The 20,478-nt window shown below is 47.3% G+C and overlaps 1 long non-coding RNA gene across 1 annotated transcript; it reads right to left on the minus strand.

Annotated features, from left to right (window-relative positions):
- Positions 1–4,132: 4,132 nt before the first annotated feature.
- LOC131898948 (uncharacterized) lies at positions 4,133–14,915 on the minus strand. Its single transcript, XR_009376046.1, has 4 exons — positions 14,801–14,915; positions 14,462–14,692; positions 11,127–11,229; positions 4,133–4,925 (listed from the first exon to the last, which is right to left on the minus strand). It is a non-coding gene; the product is annotated as an uncharacterized LOC131898948 (long non-coding RNA).
- Positions 14,916–20,478: the final 5,563 nt, after the last annotated feature.

A 20,478-nucleotide genomic window follows, 5' to 3' on the forward strand; every position in this document is an offset into this window, starting at 1 on the left:
GGTCACCTGGCCCCCTTCTCAGCATTTAAACATCATCCACGGTTGCCTGTCTTCCCACCAGTCAGAGTCTTGAGGACCCTGGGTGGCTGTCTTCCTGCCAGGCAGGGACCTGGGAGTCCAGGCCTTCTAGCACCCTTCTGAGCAAGTAAATATTAGGTGGGCATGACTGTCTGCAGGTAAGCTGGACCCTTGAGGATTCCGGGTGGCTGACATCCCACCAGCCAGGGCCTTGAGGACCCTAAGTAGCTGTCATTCCATCAGCGAGTGCCTTGGTGTTCCTAGCCAGCTGGCCCTTGTCTAAGCTGTTATGCATCAGGTGGAGATGGCAGTCATCCTATCGGCCAGGTCCTTGAGGACCCTGGGTGGCTGTCATCTCACCACCCAGGGCCTTAATGACCCCGGGTGGCTCACTTCTCACCAGCCAGGGCCTTGAGGTTCCGGAACTGCTAGAACCCCTCTGTGCAATTAAGCATCAGGCAAGGGTGGCTGTCTCAAGGATACCTGGAGCCTTGAGGACCCCGGGTGGCTATCTTCCAGCCTGATGGGTCCTTGAGGGTCCCGGAAGGTGGCCAAGTCTGAGAGGTTAAGCCTCAGGTTGAGGTGGCATATTCAGCAAGACTGGGGCTTGGAAGTTCCCGCCGGCTAGCAACTGAGCATTTATTCATCAGGCAAGTGTGGCTGTCTTCCCACTAGCAATAGCCATGAGGACCCCGCTTGGCTGTCACCCTGCCACCCGGAGATATGGGTGTCTGCGACCCTTTCTGAAGAGTTAAGCATAGGACAGGGTAGCTGTGTTCCCACCAGCCAGAGACTTTAGGGCCCCGGGATACTTTCATTCCAGCTAGGGCCTTGAAGACCCCTCCCAGACATGGCCTTGAGGAAACCGAGTAGGCTGTCTTCCCGACAATGGGAGACATGGGGGTTCTGGCACCTGTCTGAGCAGTTAAGCATCAGGCAGGGTAGCTGTTTTCCTGCCAAGCGGAGCCTTGAGGACTCCTGGATATTCTCATCCTCCAATCAGGGCCTTGAAGACCCCGGATGACTGACATGTTGCCAGACAGTTCCTTGAGGAACCTGGGTGGCTGCCTTCCGGCCACCCAGAGATATGGGGGTTCTGGCACCTGTCTGAGTAGTTAAGCATCAGGCATGGTATTTGTCTTCCCACCAGCAAATGAATCTGGGAGAAGTTGGAGTAGTGTAAAAACATGATAAAAATATATTGTAGTGGAGAAATTTTAAATCAGCACAAAGAGGAAAAACAAACCAACGAATCATAAAACCTACTGCAGCAATATACAATGACAAACAAAACAAAACAAGTCATGACAAGACAACAAACAAACAGAAGACAGTGAGGTCCTGAGGACTAGAGGGAGCCCACTACTGCCACTTCCCAGACCAGGACACTTTCCAGCTGCATTCTGAGTGTTATCCTTACATGCACAGATGAGCTTGGTTTGCAGCAGAGGGAGACTAGTACAGAAATGCAGAACCGGGGAAATTGTTGAGAATGACTGACTGTGGGGGGCTCATCTCCAACGAATATATCTACAGCACAACCCCTATACCAAAGGCTTAGGGAATATTTTGAACGATGGGGCAGAAAGATTGTAAGAGCCAGAGGACCAGGATGTCTGAGATGAAAAGGTGTCTTCTATATTGATGGGGAAACTATGGTCACCTAAACAAGGCCTACACAATGACAGTATCAGTTTGCATACCAATGTGGATGGTGAAAATCTCACCAGGCACTATACCTAAAAAAAATCACATGCACACGTACGCATGCCAACACATGCATGTGTGTGTGTACCACAACAAAAAACAAATACAAAGAGATAGTGCATCAGTCAATGATGTTTCTTCTTCTTAGGATGCGTTTTAAATTGTCTCCCTCTCTGTTTTTCACTCAGCGGAGACCACTAAAATGGCAGGTGCAATTTGCAATGGCAGTGTAAGTGTGTGGAACCAGATTAGGGGTATGCATTACCCCAGTGAAATGTGTGTGTGTGTGTGTGTGTGTGTGTGTGTGTTTTCTGATGTATTAAATACATATATAACTTCTAATAGTTTTACTTTTTATTGTATATAACTTCATGAAGTTTTAGGATTGTTTCATTTGTTTCTTTGTCTTGATAGAGACTGAACTCACAGTCCTCTGCATGCCAGGTAAACTCTCCAAAATTGATGTATATCTCTAGCTGGAACATTTTTCTTTTTTTCTTTTTTTTTTTTTTTTTTGCACTTCTAATCTTCTGACTAAAATTCTAGTATACATCATATACTGTTCTTGTTTATCTTCCAACACTTATTGAAGGGAAAGGGGCCAGTGTTTTCAATTGGCCAGTAAACATTTGCATATTGGATATATGTAGCAGGTGTTGTTGTTTCCACAGTCCATATTCTATGTCCCACAGTTAACATAGAGGCCAGGCGCCCTGAATGTTTTTCTTCCTTGTGTTTTTCTTTCCTTTTTTCTTTCTTTCTTTTTTCTTTTTCTGGAGAGAGGGTATCTCTTTTTAACAGCCCTGACTGTCTTAGAACTCACTCTATAGACCAGGCTGGCCTGGAACTTGGAGATCTAATGTGATAAATCCACGGGAGTCTGGTTAAGGAGTATTAGGGAAATGTATTAGGATAAATTGAGGAAATACACTCACGAATAGAGAACGGAGTAGACAGCTGAAGTCGTCCTCTGATCTGAACGGGAATGAATCCACCTGGCAGTTTGAGCAGACCAGGCAGCAGGCATCAGGGAGAAGGGGCTCGTGACCCTTCTCCCTTTCCTTTTAAAAGGTCACCTACAACAAGAAGCACCACCTCCTTCAGGCCCTATGGCCCAAGGTCATGGGCAGAGTAAATACCACTACAGAGATCCACCTGTCTCTGCCTCCCAAGTGGTGGGGTTAAAGGCATGTGCCACTACTGCCTGACTCAGGCCCCCCGAGGGTTTTTTTTTTTAATTTAATTTAGTTTTTTATTAAGAAAAAAATTTTATTCATTTTACATACCAAAGATCCCCCTCTTCCCTCCTCCAACCCTCCCAGCCTCCCCCTCCCAACCCACCCCCCATTCCCTCCTTCAAGAAGGCAAGGCCTCCCACTGTGAAGTACATTTAGTAGAGGCAGGCCAAGCCCCTCCCCCGGCCCCAACGCTGTGTGGTGTCCCATCATAGACATAAGCGCCCTGGGTTATTTTACAAGTGGTTTTGATGGTAGTTTAAATCAAACAAAAGAAAATGTTGCCATGTCGCCCAGAGATTGTCCTTTTGGGTCTTTGTCCTATTGAAAACTTCTGTACACACACAACTTTTCATTCCATTGTTTATGGCAGCTTTCTTTGTAGCAGCTAGCCAAAATCTGGAAACCAAAGTGCCCAACAGATGAGTGAAAGAAAGAACTGACAGCACACCCAGACCATGGTATGGCACACAGCAATGAAAAGGAGTAGCAGGGGAGAGTCCATCTTTGTTTTTTTTTGTTGTTGTTGTTGTTGTTGTTGTTGTTGTTGTTGTGTGGAGCTGGGGATTCAAAGCTAGAGCCCCACACATGCTGGGCAAGCACTTTGCCCAAAGCTACATTCCCAAAGAATTGAGTTTTGATATAAGCAATCAAGCATGTAGAATGAAGGGCATGGTGGTGAGTGGAAAAGGCCAGCCCCAACATTTTTATATTCTTGAAATGATTGTGGAAATAGTGAACAATGCAGTGTCTGTCCCAGTTTAAGCATGCTGCTGCTGGGCGTCATCATAAGAACTAGCATGAGTAAGATATTTCTGAAGGAACAGAGAGGAAACTGGATTGCAGTGGTAATTGCATGAATTTACACTTATGATGCAGTGACAGAGAGGTCTGCACACCCAGTGTACCAGTGTGAGTGCCCTGCTTTTGATATATTATACTTGTGTAACATATTAGGGGGACTAATTAGATGAAGAATGCTCTATATGTTCTGATTCTTCTCTATATAATGGTTTTGAAACACAAATTTCACGTAAACACACACACACGCACACGCACACGCACACACGCACACACACACACCCCTCCACCACACCTAGTGCTCCTTCTGGGCTCCAGTCAATAAAATGGAATGGAAGCAGATTAGAAAAGAGCAAGCCAGAAACTCTACATCGATGTTCTAACTTTATTGGCAACAAAGTAAAGGAGGAAAAGCCGAGACCGGAGGAGGGGAAATTGGTAGATGGCCCCATGGGAACAACAGCATGGGGAGTACAGAACCATCGCTATCTGGTTGCCCTAGCCAAGGAGCATCTGTTCCCAGAATGCCCCAGAGGGGATGCCAAAACCACTAAGAAAACGACTGTTACATTTCTGGAATAGGTTTGAAACTCGCCATCTGAAGATATTATTGTCACCAGGCTGGACATTTTTACTCCTTCTGACCGTGCTCCCAAAAAGATTTCACCCTAGGGTTTGGTGTTGTTGACATTCATGATCCTGTAGGTTCTGATCTTCTTCACATGAGGATAACAATGCCAGAGTTATTCTGTCCATTCGTGGAGAAGCCTTTGAAACGACTTTTTGCTTTTCTGCTGCCAATGCGTCTTGTTCTTTTCTCTGTTTTGTATTTCTTGCACAAGAGTGGGCTGGGTGGTATCAGGGTTGAGTGACAAGTTACCGAGGTCTAGTATCAGATTTTCACAGGAGGGTGAATGAGAGGCTGCTTCTGTCGTGGTCCCCGTCCCCATGGAGACGCCAGACATGTTCCCCACATCCTTCTGACAGTAGCAGCATTCACATGTGAACATCTCCTGATCTGCATCTCGAGGGGAAGAGGGTCTTCTTTTTCTCTCAGTTTGGTGAGGTAAGAGAAACCTAACACGTTTCTTTTTCTTGATTTCAGCTAGTTTTGTTTTCTTTTGGGGTGATTTTGAACTCTCCCAATGCTGATCTTCTTCCATCCTTTCCAAGAAAGAGAGCACACATTAGAAACACAAAGGGTCTATTGAAAACAGCTCATGCTGTCCACATGCCTGGAGCACCTACCAACATAGGCAGAGACACATCTCAGAAGGAGACCCTGATGGTTTCAGCAAGGGAAATCTTAGCTTCTAACTGGTTTGTGCAGCCGTTTTCCATCTGTTTTGTTTATGGGTACCCACATATCAACGAGCAAATGGTGAGCTCTTTGCATTTGAAATACTGGTTTTAGCCCGGTTTTCCTTGTACTTAATTATGTGTGCCACAAGGAACCCCAGGACAGAATTCCTTCAAGGGGAGCCCACAGATCACTACTTCTTAGTGTTAAATGCTGGTTTCTTTAGAAGCGATTCTTCACAAATAGCCTCTTCTTAAAGCTCTTACTTAAAGCTCTCCTTAAAGCTCTTACTCCCTCCACATAAATGTGATTTGAGGCAGTCTCCTCTCAGAGGACGTCTTTGAGGTTTGAGGCTCTACAAATATGGTAGCTCCTAACACTGGTACTTAGGCCTTATGAACAGTGATACGGTTGCAGTCTCACTTGCTTGGGCAGGAGAACAGGACCAATCAAAGAGACTTCCCCTAATCCAACTGCAAAGGAGCCTCTGGCCATCAGCCACTGCCACATTAACCAGAGAGGGATAAACGTGCAGCGGGATTCCTGGGCACAGTATGTGCTCTATGTAACCTGCAGCTCAGGCCATACTTGGTTTACTCGCACCCCTTGCTGAGACAAATACCAGAGAACAGCAAAATGAACCCAAGGAGAAAACCACTGGACACAGATTGAGGTTGGTCTGTGATGGGCCACGTCTTCTTTTAGTAGCACGGGTCAGATCCTGGAGAGCACAGAATGCCATGCTAACAGCAGCAACAAAGGCACAGGCCATCTTTCACGTGCCGGGAGCCTGTCTTTGCACCTAGTAGCTACAATGATTCTTGGGACTGAACCAGGGGCCAGAGGTCAGGTATGGGGGTGTGAGTGTGGGCAGAGTGGGGTGATTTCAACGGATGCATGCACTATAAGAGTTTAGATAACTGTAATTCCTAGCTATGGCTGCATTTGTGGGGGGAAGGTTTGGGATCCAGGCATGAAAGGGTTGATGCATGGGAGAAAAGCTCACTGTTTTAGCAGAGGAAAATTTGGTTCCTGGCAAGATCTTTACCTCTCTGAACTCATTTGCCTCCCGCATTAAAGGGTATTACAACCTACCACTCCCAGGTATAGTTCCTAAGAGTGATAGCACAGGGGTTATGCACTAAAGGAGTTTATTGGGAATGACAGCAGTTTCCCTTTGAAACCGGGGAAATAACTGGACTAGCATATGAAGATTTGTGGTCAAAGATGCTTATGCTACCTCCCCCGACACACACATATGCACAGAGGGAAAAAAATGAAAGCAAAGGCCACCATGCAGGACTTGGTTGAATGAGTTAGGCAGGCTTTGCACCAGGATATGGAAATCAGTGTGACCATTATGGAGATAGATATGGGGGTGTCTCAAAACATTTCAAATAGAACTTCCACATAGTCTAGCCATCACGCTCATGGCTATAATGCAAAGGAATCAACAGTGCCTTACGACAGTGATAGCTGAGTATCCATACTACTAACGGAAGCCACATAGTGGATTCAGCCTAAGTGCCACTCAGTGGATGAATTGATATGGGAAATGTGGTACCCATACAAAGGTAGTTTCACTTGGCTGCAAAAAGGATGAAAATACAGTGTTTAAGAGAGGACGATGGATCTTGTGTGAAATAAACCAGATTTGGAAAGACAAATATCACGTTTCCTCTCATGTGAAAGCCATAAAAATCCAAAATAACCTAAAAGCCAATAAAGAGGAACATAAAATTAAATGAAGGAACACTGGGGCTATAAGAGGGGATTGGGAAAAGGGGAGGAGAAGGGATAACAAAGAGTAGTAACAGGGGTGAAGACAGCCAGATTCTACTACGGCGTATACAGAACTATCCTAACTAAAGCCTCCCTTTGTATGGTTAATATACACGAATATAAACTGAAAAGGACAAAGCCGCTTTGGATGGGTGGCTGGGAACTGTGCCCTCCAAGTGTGCTTTCGAGTTACCAAATGTAGCAAGTGATGTTTGACTCCTGAATAAAACAGATCAGAACAACAAGCTTTATCTCCTTTGACTCCCAGTACCTAGCACATGCTGCTGTGTGAGTCCTTGGGAGACTTTTCCCACACATCCGGTGCCCCCACCCAGTCCAGCAAAGCATTAGGTGTCCACTCACAGGGTGACCAGCTTTTCCAGATTCCACCCCAAGTCTTTCCTTACATCCAACAATATTCACCATCTCCGCTTCTATAGTTAGCTGCCTTCCCACCAAGTCAATGTCTTTCCCTGCCTGGCACAGTGTTTGCGTGCCTTGTCACAGACTCTGAAACTCTCCTGGCTCTCCTGTACTTATTCCTCCTGTTCTTACTATTCGTCCAGACACCTTTACACCCTGATCCCTCCCTGTCTTGATCTATCTGCTCAGGTAGGAAGTTCTCAGTAAGGCTGCGCCTGAACACTTCATTTAAAAGTGCAAGCTGGGCCAGAGCTGGGCGCGGTGGTGCACAACTCTCAGCACTCTGGAGGCAGAGGCAGGTGGAACTCTGAGTTCCAGCCTAGTCTGGTGTACAGAGTGAGATCCAGGACAGTCAGGGCTATGTAGACAACGTACCCACCCTATCTCAAAAACAAAAGAAAGCAAAACCACAGCTACAAAAGTATTTGTCCTGGCATGCTAACCCGAAGGGGGTAATACTGACACACATACCTTGTCTGTAAGCAACAGCTTTCAAATTAGACTTAGGACTCAAAAGAGAGAAATCACGCCAGCTCCCTGAAAGCTAGGCAAGTCTCCACAGCCTGGCGCGGTCATGAATCTTGAAGGAGATTCCACAACTGCCGTTTTACTAAAGCAGCATAACCCCCGACTACATTCTAAGTATTTCCCCTCATACCCACAGACAAGTGTGGTCCTCAACCCTCACTAAGGAAACATCACTTTGTGACAGACAGAGGTCAATACAGAAAACCACAACCAATCAAAATGCAGAGATGTAAAGCCAGGTCCCAACAGATTCATCTACAAACAAAATCCTGCAGCTAAGGCTCAGGGGTCATTGTGGAAGAGGGCGCAGAAAGATTGTAAGAGCCAGAGGACCAGGGAGATTGCTGTGAGACTAGGCTTTGCCTCCTGGGAATGTCAGAAGCTACGCACATATAAAACCCCACCCACATGGCTGCATAAACCTGAGCTGAATACAGATGACCCCAAAAGCCATGCTGATGTGGACAGAGTCGGGGTGGGGGCGGCAGGTGGGGATCCTGAAGTCTTAAAGAACTACAGGCAACTATGCTGAGACCAGGGAGTCATGGCCTTCCCAGAGAAGGTCCTCACCAACAGGTTATCTAATACCATATGCTCAGCCTTGAAAATATATACCTAAACGTAACGTATTGCAGACTGAGCAGGTTGTCTTTATGCATTTAGGAATACGTATACATATATGAATACAACAACGATTCAGGAAAAAGAGACAATGAATTTGAAAAAGAACAAAGGGGGTTTTGGAGGGAAACAAGGGGACAGGAAGTGATGCAATTTTAATCTAAAAAAATTCTTTTTAAGTGCATGCCCAACAACCACCACTGGCAACACCCACCCCAACCACCCTCCCATCCCCCATCCCTGCTCTGCTTTCCTAACAGCAAAACTCTGCTTCCTACTGCACTACACAGCATGGCATGTTGATTCAGTAAGTTCAATGTTGATTTCTGTAGACCACAGTACCACATAAACTCCACAAGGGCTGACATTTTCAACGGTGCCCTGGATCATGTCCAGCTCTTAGGTCACTTCCTGCCACATGTCCAGCTCTTGACCCACTTCCTGCCACATAGAAGGCCCTCAGTAAATGTACCTGGAGTAAAAGAAGTACCTGGTATGGAGAAAGCCTCCGTAAATTACAGCCTTTGTTACTCCCTCCCTGTTGGGTGAAGCTGGAGAGCAAGCAGAGAATCAGGGAAGGAACAGTGCAGTCTGATGAGCCACAGAGGGAGAGCAGGGCTTTAATGGGTCACCACGGGCCACACAGTTTGTGCAGATCAGAGTCCTGGAAGTTATTCTCCATTGAGCAGGCGTCTCTCACTCTAAAGAGAGGTACACCGTAAGTAGTCACCATCCATATCACACTCTTGGAAAGGACTTGGAGAGAAGCCATGGCTAGAAAGCGGGAGCTGAGTTCACTTGTCTCTTCCCCCAGAGCACCTGGTCAAGTCTCAGGCTCACCTTCTAGGTGTTTCAAATTCCCAGTTGCCCAGTGTTCTGTTGTACATACCAGCACCAGAGCCAATACCCCATGAAACTGCAACTGTGTCTCTCCTGACTACTAAGGAACAATGGAGAGCAATGCCCAAGACTGCTACGTCCAGACACATATCCACATTATAATATTATAGTCCCTGTAGATAAAGGAAATGACAGTTTAGCCGGAAACGGAGGCAAGCCCGAGGGAACAGAGTCAGTCACAAGGATGGCACGAGGGAACAGAGTCAGTCACAAGGATGGCATTGACTGGAGCCATGGTTGGAATAGCTCTGGAGCCTATGAACTTACCATCCCAGGTTTCAGATGGAAACATCGACATTCATGAGGGGAAATGTATGTATCACAGTGAAGGGTCAGTGGGGGGCAGTTAATAGACTTGAATAACTTGAAAAAGAACATCACAAATGGGGCTTAAGAGTAGAATCTGTTCCTGAGTGGGGCGGTGGTGGCACACGCCTTTAATCTCAGCACTCAGGAGGCAGAGGCAGGCGGATCTCTGTGAGTTTGAGGCCAGCTTGGTCTACAGAGCGAGTTCCAGGACAGCCAAGGCTACATAGAGAAACCCTGTCTCAAAAAAACGAAAAGAAAAAAAAAGGGAGAGAATTAAACTTTTTTCCTTCATTTGAAAATAGATTGTTTTCTAACAAAATCAATCCTGATTATGGTTTTTTCCCTTCATTCTACTCCTCCCAGTTCCTCCCCACCTCCCTTCTCCTCTACATCCACTCCTTTTCTGTCTCTCATTAGACAAGAACAGGCTGCTAAGAGACAATATGGAAATATAACAAATAAAATACAGCACGGTAAAACAAACACCATCACATCAATGAACAGCGTCGAAAACAGACTTGGAACACTTACCCGTATCCCACAAACAGTGGCTCCGGGGAACTCAGTGTGTTCAGACGCCTGATGTAAAATGAAAACAAGCCGTTCCAACTGAAGGCACAGAAAGAAGATGGAGCCACACCCAAAGTCACTCGCTGGTACCACAAGGCCAGAAGTGGGAGTGTGTGAAGGCATGCAGGGAGGAGAGCTAGGGAAGATATCTGAGATGTAAGCAGGTGGGGACCAACCGGGATCCACCATCACTGCACCACCCACAGATGGTGTCAGCAGTACTCTTCCCTTCTCGTTCTCACTGAAGCCACAGCCACTGGGCTTTGTGTGTGTGCTTTCTAGAGCAGGTGTCTCACTTCCACTGCTGGACTTGAACTGACTACCTAGTGAAGGACTAATGTGGATGATCTTGAGCTCCTGATCCTTCTGCCTCAACCTGCTCAATCCTGGGATTGCAGGTGTGCACCCCCATGCAGGGCTTTATGCCATGCTTGTGTGCCCCATGTGAGAGGCAAGCATCCTAACCACAGGGCTACATCTACAGCCCTCGTTGGATATTTTCTAGGGAAATTTGTCTTGTAGAATGAAGTATAAAAATCACGCACGTCCACTTCAGTAAACTATGGTCCATAAGAGGTTCTGAGAACGCTAGTACCGGAAACATGAGCTTAAAGAAGGACTTGTATTATTTATGAATGGAGGCAGTCATGAAGGCAGACGGTGTGGGAAATGACAGATAGCAAGGGCAATCCCCTCCAATGAATGGCTCTCATAATGCACCTTTGTGGGAGGAATAACACGGATCAGGGTGTGAACTGTTCTGAGCCCTTCCTATGTCTTCCCTTACTCATGGCAATGTGACCCGTGAAAGACTCACAAACGGTCTCTTAATTCTTTCCCGTGTGTTAGTTCTCTGCCTCTGTGATCAAGGAACATGCCCCAGTGACAGAGACAGCGCTGTCTCTGCTTCTGCCTTCATCCTGACAGATTACCTGGCAGAATGGGTTGACAAAGCATTTGAGTTCGCAGATGAAAACGTTGACCTCATGACATGCTGGGTCTTCTGGAATGACTCAGGAGAACTGAGAAGGCTGTCTGGCAGTGGGGAAAACACCAAAGGAAAGAAGAGCCTCAGCCTCAGCTCCCCAAAAGTCTACCCTGGGAGCACTCTGAGCAACCGGAAAAATGGCACAGCCAATGGGACAGGAGGTGGAAAACGCAAATGAAGATGCCCACAGACATATCCCGAGGAATGGGCCTGAAGACCATTGCTTCCTGAGGGCTGCCAGCTCGGGGTTCACATTGTTGTGTCTATGTCCCAGCTAGACCACTTGTGAGCTTGTGTCTGTGTCCCACTCCACCACTTGTGAGCTTGTGCCTGTGTCCCAGCTCCAGCATTTGTGAGCTTATGTCTGTGTCCCAGCTCCAGCATTTGTAATACATGCTGTGTTGTTTTCTCTCAGCCTTCCAATGTGCTGCTTAACACAGCTCAAGCCCAGAGTGTTAAGTAACTCCCACAAGAGGGGTGTGTGGGGGTGGGTGTGGCATGATGGGAGAGCATCTTAAAACTATGTCTGTTGAAATGCAGAGCCTTTATTTACCCTGGGAGACTGTCAGTAATCACCCTACCCAGAACTGTTCATCTTTTTTCATTCACACTGACAGGCATCTTTGCTCCTTGTCCCACTTTTCTCTTCTACACTCTTCAAGCCTTCTCAGTATCTAATTTAGGAGCCCTCCCACCACATAAGGGATGCTATGTGTGTGACCTTGCCCTACACCTGGCATGGACTGAACCAGAATTCTCTGCTGAGTATCAATACGAGTCCTTTAAAAATCCTGTCCCCATGCAACCATCAACTGGAAACCCAGAGCTCCTGCAAGTCTGTACACAACACCCTATGGTAGGGGTTGATCAAATGCCCAAAGTGGCCATGCACCAGATAATTTTCCCATTTGAGCAGGGCAGCTGCTGGACTTTGTTTAAAATACTGCTCGTCTGGATGCAGAGACACACAGCCAAGCAAGTATACATAGAAGGACCGCAAATTGGAGATCTGCATCAGGTTTCTCCCCTGGGAGCTCAGAAAACTCCCTCAGAAGAGCGAGCGGGGGGGGGGGGGAGATCTGTGGGAGCCAAGAGTCTGTCAAGGACACTAGGAGAACAAGACCCACAGAATCTACTGAGCATGGCTCTTGGGAGCTCACAGAGACTGAAGAAACATTCACAGAGCCCGCATGGTTCTGTACTAGGTCCTCTACATGAATGTTATGGTTGTGAGCTCGGTGTTCTTATGGAATGCCTAACAGTGTGAGTGGGCATATCTCTGATTCTTTTGCCAGCCCGTGGGACACTTTTCTCCTACTGTTTTTCCTTGTCCAGCCCTGATGAGCGGGTTTGTGCCTAGTCTTATTATAAACTGTTAGGCTGTGTTCTGTTGCTATCTCCAGGAGCCTGCTCTTTTCTGAAGGGAAACAGGAAGAAAGGATCTGGGAGAGAGGGCAGGTGTGGGAGGGTACAGGGAGGAGTGGATGGGAGGGTGACTGCTCTGCTGTGGTCAGGATTTATTCTATGAGAGAAGAGTAAAAAAAGACTAAAGAAAAAACTCTGTGTGTGTGTGTGTGTGTGTGTGTGTGTGTGTGTGTGTGTGTGTGTGTACTGCTGGCCAACCCTTTGTAACTTTCTTATTTTCCCATCTTATTGTCTTCATCACTAATGACTGGGCAATGAAGCCAAGGAAAGCTGGGAACACCTGATTGTTTGGACATGTCACTCAGGTCACTCAGATTTCTAGTCACATTGCAGTTCCAGTGGTCACCACCATGCAGGAGTCTGGTTATCCACGGTGTGGCACTCACTAGATATTCTGGACAAGCTTGGTTAAACAATAGCCAGTGCAGGAATGCAAACGCTTGCTTCATAAATCCTCTGATAACACCTTAAGCATTCCAGGACAAGGGCTGTCTGATTGCTTACATCCAGGGAAATATGCCTTACCCAACCCAATTGGTTTCCGTCAATGCTCTGCCAATCAGCCACCAAAGCTGTGGCTTCAAGGGACTGAAATGTCGTATGCAATCGAATCCAAGCTTCAGAAGGCCATGTAGTGTTGGCCATATGCCCTGCCTTGGGGGTTAACAGACCCCAAGCCAGATGTCCCTAGTGCTGCTCTCAGTACAGGAGGTCCTGAAGGAGCTGCCGGGTCCAGGCTCACTTCAGTTGCTGTGGGAGTTTAGTACTTCGACACGTGGGTAACCAGACCCCTGTACCCTTGCTGCCCAGCAGCTGACACAGTCAGGTGCTGCTGGAGAGGCTGCCCCAGTGCCCTCCTGTGCTCTCATTCAGCCTCCTCCAGCAGCCCACTCCCAAGACAAAGCACTCTCTCTCTCTCTCTCTCTCTCTCTCTCTCTCTCTCTCTCTCTCTCTCTCTCTCTCTCTCTCTCTCTGTCTAGGTCCGGTCACCTGTTGCTTCCAAGGTCCAACAGAAGCACGAAAGAGGTGCTGGCACAACTTCCGGGAGGGTCATGAGGGCATTCCCTTCTCCTGACTGTGCACACAAGCTCTTGAGTCATTTACCTCAACGCTACTGTAGTGACCCTCGTTAGCATTCAATAATCACTTAGTACTACGACACAAAAGACTTCATATCATCCAAAACTCAAGATACGGGATACATCATATTTTAATTAGCCCTATCATCAGACATCTAAGACATTTCCAACCCTGACTGTTACAGAGTCCTCAACAAACATCATTTTATACACACCTTCCTCTACATCCTAAGTGGTTTCTTTGGTATATAATTGTGGCAGACCTGTTCATCTTCAGTGGGCATGTATTGTTTTTTGTTGTTGTTGTTGTTGTTTACATTTATTTTATTTTATTTTATTTTTTGAGAGAGAGTCACACTATGTAACTGTGGCTGGCCTGAAACTCACTCTATAGAGCACACCACCCAAGAACTGGCACAGAAGTGCCTGCTTCTGTATCCTGATACTTGGGATGGGCAATCATACCCTGTCAATTCTGGAAAAAAATTGGGGGGTGGGGTTGTTGTAAGCCATGTGGCCCAAAGCCTGAAAATGGAGTCTCTTCTGTCAGTCATTCAAGTCTAATTGGCTCGCGATGGACATACAACCTGTGGAGGTCCAGTTTCTCCAACCAGAAAGGGACCAAAAATATTCTGAAGAGGATTTTAGATCATTAGATCATAGCCATGACCCTAGGAACAGGATACAACCCCTTACTTGAGAAGCCCATTGTGGCTGATAAACAAAGATCATATATATGTGCCCAGTCTGGTGGAAACACCGAATCTCACCTCACCTGATCGTAGCAGATCACCTTTCTCTGTCTCTGGACGGAGTCCACGCTGCCTGGATGTCAAACTCTGCTTCAGTTCTTCCTGCTGCTGGGTGTTGTACAATGGAGAGTCGTTCTAGGGGATACAGAGAGCTGAACTCCCAGAGCTGAAGGCCTACCAGACAGTGCAGAGAAGCTGGGCCCTCCTTGCCAAGGTCTCTTGGGAACTGGAGCCTGGCTGTGTCCAGAGCCTCTCTGGGGAAACAGGATTCTTTCTCAGGAAGATTGGCTCTTTCCCTGAAGGGAGAGGGTAAGCTGGGGAAAGGAGACAGGACTAGGTCGAATTGGTGATCAGCTTCTTACCTTTAGGAGCCGGCTAGATTTCTTTTTCCTTTTCATGTGAAATCAAGTTCCACTCCCTGATTGAGGGCCCCGAGACCATCAGCCCCCACACCACTCCCAGCCCCAGTGGACAGTGTGGCAGCCCTGGAGGAGAGACCTGCCAGAGGCTCTGCGGCCTTGCTGGGACTCATTGTGACCAAAGAAGAGTTTTCAAGGTGCTGAGATTGACCTAACAGTGGAGCGAGGGAAAACTGGTCCTAACACTGTCCTCAGGGTGGTGGTGTAGGGGGAAGTGTCCATGGTTAGGCCTGCCCATTGAAAAGGAGGGAGAACCACTGTGTGACAGGCTGGGATTGCCTTTCCGTTAGAGTCCAAGGAAAGGAGTAATTCAATGCGAACACTTATGTGTTCGTTGAAATGAGTTGAAATTGGATATTTATCAGGGTTTGGAGGTCAGGGTGTCATGTAGCTGAGTCTGGCCTCAAATTCCTTTTCTAACCAGGATGATCTTGAGTTTCTGATCCTCCAGCCTACACATCCCAAATGCCAGGATTGGAGGCCTGTGCCACCACACCCATTTTATGTGAGGCTTGGGATCAAACCAAAGGCTTCCTGCAACATAGGCATCTCTGTCAAATGAAATGCAGCCCCAGCCCCATAAAGGGTTTATAAGAACAGAAATAACGGGTTTCTTCACAGCAGTGGACACATGGACACTATTGTACCCAGCCTATACTCACCTGCTCCACAGTCCTTACTGGTCCCCTCTGCCCTTCTGCTTAGCCCCTTCCTCGACAAAACAGCATCTCTGTAGAGTCAATCATCATCTACAAAGGCAACATTATCGTTCACTAAGTGATGGCGGCAGCGTCATGGTGTTACCATCACCTTTTTGTTCCCATCCCTCTCGTTGAGTCTGTGAAATGGAGGAGACACAGAGGGCTTTGACATGCTGTACCCAGTGAAGGATTTAACAGGTCCTGGAACCCCCATGCAAACCTAGGCATGTTGGTCTTAACTGCTGTGCTGTGTCGCCATCTACTGATGACTGCCAGCTCCACAGCTGCACCTCCGTCTTGGAGATGGTCCTCAGTTTCTAGTGTCCTCCCAGTCCACTCTTACCTGATAGTCCCAGGGATCCTGGACACTCTGTGCACCGACTTGAACTCACCATCGCCAAACACTTGTGAACCTCTGTCTCCTCTAGTCTCGTTAATCTTTGAAAGCCTCCACCATCTACCGGACTGGCCCACTGCCTCACAGTCCTCCACTGCTCCCACTGTCCCTAAGACATCCAGACTGTCTAGACGACCTGCCAATTCCTCTTTCACCCACTCATCGTCCTCTTCCCCTGCTTCACTCATAGCCATGCAGGGAGTGACGCAGCGACACAAAGAGGGTGCCTGCTATACAGAGACCTCTTCTCAGGTGGCCATGTCATTGTTACTAGGACACAGTGTGTAAGCATGTGTGGTGCCTGTGCAGGTGGGAATGGCTATATATTTGTGTGTGTGTGTGTGTGTGTGTGTGTGTATGTATGTGTGTGTCTGTGTGTTTGTATGTGTGTGTGTCTGTGTGTTTGTATGTGTGGGTGTGTATGTGTGTGTGTGTGTGTATGTGTGTGTGTGTCTGTGTGTTTGTATGTGTGTGTGTGTGTGTGTATGCGTGTGTGTGTGTGTGTGTGTGTGTGTGTGTGTGTGTATGTATGAATGCATTCTCCAAGAGCCTGGCAGATGCATGTGCACAGTAGTCTGGAATCCCCAGACTGCAGCAGTGTGTGGGAGGTTGAATAAGCTTTATCGCAGTTGGAAATCAGGTGCTGAGAAGCAGCAGCATTACGTGCAGACAGGAAAACCAAATCTAATTTTGCACCTTACACAAAGGTGGTCAAGACTGGGTGAAGGACAAAGGGGAAGAAGGATGTGAAATCTTTATGGAGCACACTGCTGGGGAGGCTCTGCCTTCCTGACCACTGGACTTAAGATAGGACTCTGTCTCAGTGTCAGGAGAGCCTGCTGGTTTCTGGGAATGCATCCATTGCTCGCAGTGTGAAACGTGCAGTGAAGAATCAGCTCCACATCAGCCACATCACGCTTTCCACTTCTCATTGCTCTTCATGAACACGGTGGCAAGGGAATGGGTGAAGAGGGAAGAACAGCACCACCAGATGTGATTTAAATGACCAGAGAAAAACTCTGTGCACGGACACCACATCATCATCGGCCATCATGGTTTGAATCGGCCCCCAGTCCAGATGGGATCTTCAGGCAAATGGAGCTGCACATCTGAGAATTCTCATTCTGCTGGAGTGGCTGGGTGCCTGTTCGACATGCGTTTCTAGGAAGGAGAGAACCATCTGCTGACAGCTTCTGGAGTGCCATTCAGAGACATGAGGAGGCCTCAGCCATTACACCGGTATCCTCTGAATGTACCACCCACTCATGACAGCGAAAATCTCATTTCCAATGATGGACATGCAAAGACTTCTGTGGCAGCTTCACTCACAGTCTGTCATTTTAAACCACTTAGCACACGACGCCTAAAAGTGGGGAGGTAGAGAGAATCAAAAGTAGGGACTGGTACAGATGCTGTACTTACAGTGATGCCCTTTTCCCTGGTCACAGGTAATCCAGAATTCTGTGCCTGTGCCAGCATCCTTCTCCTCCTCGGAGGCCACTGTCTGTCCCAGGGCCTGCGGGTATAACAGGCCCTGAGAAGCCGCTTTGGATTCTGAAGTCAAGAAAGAAAGCATCAGATCCTCACTTGGGCCCACAAGGTAACTAATGACAATGAAGGACGACAGTCTGGCATCCCTTTCCTGTTGGTCTCCTTTCCTTTGTCAGACCCCTGCCTCACCCTGCATACCTACGACAGTCACTCAACGACTGTCTGTCTAAAAGAGCCATTTGTACCTAACCCTGTCCTCACTCCCATCCAGACTGAAGGCCCAAGTGGAGTCGTCATCCTGAACCTGTAGTCGCCCTGGATTCTAGGAAGAGCTGAGCCCCACAGCAGAGGGACCATTACACTCCCTCGAGACCAGTTATCCATGATGGCAAGGCTACACATCCTGCAGGAGCCAGATCCACGTCCTGGAGGGGTGGCTGTATAACGATTTCTGCAGGTAGTCGTACATAACTGGACCTGGGCAAGACAAGCTCAGCTTGATCTTTTCTCTGGATGTCTTAGTTATGGGCATTCCTTGACTGTTTTCCCAAGTTCTTCCTCACTTAAAGCTAAAAGCATATGTCGGGATCAGCAGAATGACCTTGTGGTCACCAATCCTGTTTATCTACCCCTGTGCCCATCTCAGGCTGGATCACCTCTCATCTCTTAAGTGGTCCTGGGCTGGGGAGCTTAGCCTAGAATTTGGAATTAGCTGAGGCAGGAGGGATTTCTCTGAGCTCTGATTACAGCAGGGATGTTTGTATCTCCATGCCTCCCATCACAGAGAGAGGGTAAGGAGGGAAATTAGGTCTCAGGGTCTCAATGAGTCCTGACAGGTGGATCACCACATATAGGAAGCACAGACAAATACCAAAATTGTTCTCTCAAACTCTACATTATTAGACACCATCCGCCCCCGCCCCAACCCAAAGCTCTCTGGACTAGGAAGGCTGGAAGAATGTTTCAAGTGCTTGGAAGAATGTTGTTTTCCAGGCAGGCAAGAGGACATTTCCATTCCTTTTGACTCAAAAACTGTGGCATAGGAGAAAACCAGCGAGGCTGCCTGCAGGCCTTCTCCTCTCTGTTCCCCCAGATTCAACCTCCCAGTCTGGTCCCTGGTGCTGCAACAGGACACCAGCTGGAGCCTCCCCCTCTTCCCCTAGAACTCCTATGGATCCCACAGACCATCCCTGCCTAGTCTTCCTCCCCCCACACATGGCTGTATCCAGGCTCCCAACCCAGCAGGCAACCTCTGCTAGACCATGGGCCATGGCTGTCAGAAAACAAGGTAGCAGGAAAGCTGCCTGCAGATTTCTCCTCTCTCTATGTTCATCCAGATGCAATCCCCAGTCTCTTCCCCAGCTCTGCACCAGAGCACCCATGACTGCCTTCCCTGCCCCCTGCCTCCATCTACTGGCTTTCCCACAGAGCTTCCCCTTCCAACATCACCCCCCACACTTGTTGCTTTGGTCCAGAAAACAAACTCCAGCAGGCACCCCTGCTAACCCAAGGGCAACTCCTTCCAGGCCAACAAGTAGGCTGAAGGCAGACCCACACCTCTCCTACTGCTCCTGAGATAAATCCCCCAGTCTCACTCCACCACTCTGTAGCACAAAACCTGCTGTGGTCTCCCTTTCCTCTCTGACCCATCCCCAACAGATCATAAGGACCTTCTCCTCCAACCTTCCTTCCCCCAACTCATCCAGTATCCCAGCCTCCAACACCAGCAGGCTTTCCCTGTAAACACACCAATTGAGCAGGCCAGGAAAACAGGCAACACATGGCCATAACACACTCTGAAAATCAGAGAGGAAACAGACTCCAAGGAACAAAACATCCACCCAATGAAGACAACACCAGATATCAGCATCTGGAATTGCAAACTTCCCAAATGCAGATGCCTACATGCCAGTGTATAAACACAACCAATAGCACCCAGACAACATGTCACCAATAGAGCCCTGCTGTTCTTCCATACAGGTCCTGAATATTCCAACACAGCTGAAGCACAAGAAAAAGACCTTAAAACAGCCTGTATGAAGATGACCGAGGCCCTTAAAGAGGAAATAGAGAAATCCCTTAAAGAAATCCAGGAAAACACAAATACTGGAAGGAAATGAATAAAACTGTGCAAGACCTGAAACTGGAAAAAGAATCAGGAAAGAAAACCCAAACCGAGGTAATTATGGAAATGAAACGTTCAGGAAATCCTATAGGAACTACAGGACAAACAAACTTCACCATCAGAAGACAAGAGATGGAAGACTGAATTTCAGGCATTTAAGATAGTATAGAAGAAATGGATACATTGGTCAAAGAAAACGTTGTCTGTAAACAAACAAACTCCTGACACAAGACATGCAGAAAATCTGGTACACTGTGCAAAGACTAAACCTAAGAATAATTGGTTCTCAAACTTCCTAATACTGTGGCACTTTTATACAGTCTCTCATGATGTGGTGAACTCCAACCATGAAATTATTTCATTGCTACTTCATTAGTGTAATTTGGCTACTATTAGGTATCATAGTGTAAATATCTGAGGTGCAGGATATCTGCTATGTGACCGCTGTGAAAGAATCTTTTGACACCCCCCCAAAGGTGTCACAACTCACAGGTTGAGAATCCGTGGTAGAGAGGAAGGAGAAGAAACCCACCTCAAAGGCCCAGAAATTTGTTTTTCAAAAAGTCATAGCAAAAATTTCCTAACGTGAAGAGGGAGATGCCTATTATGGTACAAGAAGCACACAAAATACCAAATAGGTTGTAGTGAGAAAGAAAGTGAACCCACCACATAATAATCAATACAATAATTGTACAGAACAAAGGAATAATAATAAAAGCCTCAAGGGAAAATGACCAAGTAACATACAAAGGCAGACTTGTTAGAATTACACCTGACTTCTCAATAGAGACTCTAAAAGCCAGAAGGGCCTAGGCAGATGTGCTACAGACTCTAAGAGACCACAGATGCCAGGTCAGACTACTACATCCAGCAAAACTTTCAATCACCATACATAAAGACAGGAAGA

The sequence above is a fragment of the Peromyscus eremicus genome, chromosome X, assembly GCF_949786415.1.
Source record: "Peromyscus eremicus chromosome X, PerEre_H2_v1, whole genome shotgun sequence".
Classification (NCBI taxonomy): Eukaryota; Metazoa; Chordata; class Mammalia; order Rodentia; family Cricetidae; genus Peromyscus; species Peromyscus eremicus.